The sequence below is a fragment of the Cynoglossus semilaevis genome, chromosome 6 (assembly GCF_000523025.1).
Source record: "Cynoglossus semilaevis isolate Cse_v1.0 chromosome 6, Cse_v1.0, whole genome shotgun sequence".
NCBI lineage: Eukaryota > Metazoa > Chordata > Actinopteri > Pleuronectiformes > Cynoglossidae > Cynoglossus > Cynoglossus semilaevis.
In genome coordinates this window covers 671334-672655 of record NC_024312.1, presented here as the reverse complement: position 1 = coordinate 672655, position 1322 = coordinate 671334, and the positions used below count along the sequence as shown (strand labels likewise).

Below are 1322 nucleotides of genomic sequence, written 5' to 3'. Positions count from 1 at the left end.
GCTGGATGAATATAGAGAAAGGAAAGAATGAAATAGAATTTTATGTTTTTAATAATTTATGAAAAGTCATTTACATTTTTTTTTTCTAAAAATGAAAAAACAGACTCCAGCACTGTTATATTTTAGGTTCTCCAGAGCTTAGTTTAGCTTCTTAGCTTAGCTGCCAACAGCTAAAATGATTTCCTAGCTTAGTTTTCTGTTGAGGCAGAGAGAAGCCGCGCAGGCACAGAAGCATTAATGGTAGGGATGGCCCATATTGACTTAAACTAAACTGCTGTAATGTCAGGACTATAATTTTTTTTTTTTTACTTTCACTGATGGAAACGTAGCTTCAAATTAGCTGTCATGCTAAAATATGTTATCCAATGAGGAAAAATATATAATATAACGACCGAAACAACACATTTATTAAAGTTCTTTCAACCCAAAATCTGCGACGGTTTTCAGTAGAACGTATGTTTTCTACCTCATTTATTCCAGTTTTTTTTCCTCCTCCTGTTCAGTTTTCCCTAAAACGAACCAGTGAATGTAATCACATCATTTGCACAGTGTCTCACTCTCATCATCAGGTAACGCAGTAACAGCAGCAGCACGGAGGATGCTCAGATGTTTTCTCACTCTCTGACACACACACACACACACACACACAAGGCCGCCGCGCAGGACCAGGGACACCTTGTTTTCCTAGCACCAACAAAAGAGAGCTTTTTGAAGCCGTACTGAGAGAGAGAGAGACAGAGAGAGAGAGAGAGAGAGAGAGAGAGATCTGGAGCTGTAATAACTTCAGGATGTCAGAAGGGGAAAAACCAGAATCTGGGAACTGAGCTGACGCAACACTGGAGGCTGTTGGAGGTGGAGGAGAAGGTGAAGCAGAAGGTGCAAAGAGGGTCAGAGGGAGGGAGGGAAGGAAGGAGGGAGAGAGAGAGAGAGGGAGGGAGCAGAGAAGCAGCTAGAGTCCCATCAGCCACTGCTGTCACAGCCACACTCTCAGCTGCTGTCGCCGCTGATTGTGATTGCTGTTCAAACAAGGCCGACAGCTGCCACAAACATCTCCTGCTTAATATGACACACATGAACGCTCACCTGCAGACACACACACACTCACACACACACACTCACACACACACACTCACACACACACTCACGCGCTCGCTCGCGCTGGTATCACTCAGATGTCACTCGGTGCCGTCCCGTTTTATGGCACCCTGTTATCTTTCTTTCTCGTCTTTGCGCCGTGATAAGAGCGCGGCGGCCGCTGCTGTGATTGCCCTCTGCTCCTGCTAAAGTGTGACAGCTCAGTCACTCATCAAATCAACATGCCC

At 45.0% G+C, this 1322-nt stretch overlaps 1 protein-coding gene and 1 long non-coding RNA gene across 2 annotated transcripts in view; one reads left to right on the top strand and one right to left on the bottom strand.

Moving 5' to 3' along the window:
* The window catches only part of det1 (DET1 partner of COP1 E3 ubiquitin ligase), a 54515-nt gene that overhangs the window by 23820 nt on the left and 29373 nt on the right, over positions 1-1322 (top strand). The window lies entirely within an intron of this gene.
* LOC107988687 (uncharacterized) overlaps positions 1-1322 on the bottom strand; it is a 14370-nt gene that overhangs the window by 6155 nt on the left and 6893 nt on the right. The gene's annotated exons all lie outside the window — the stretch shown is intronic.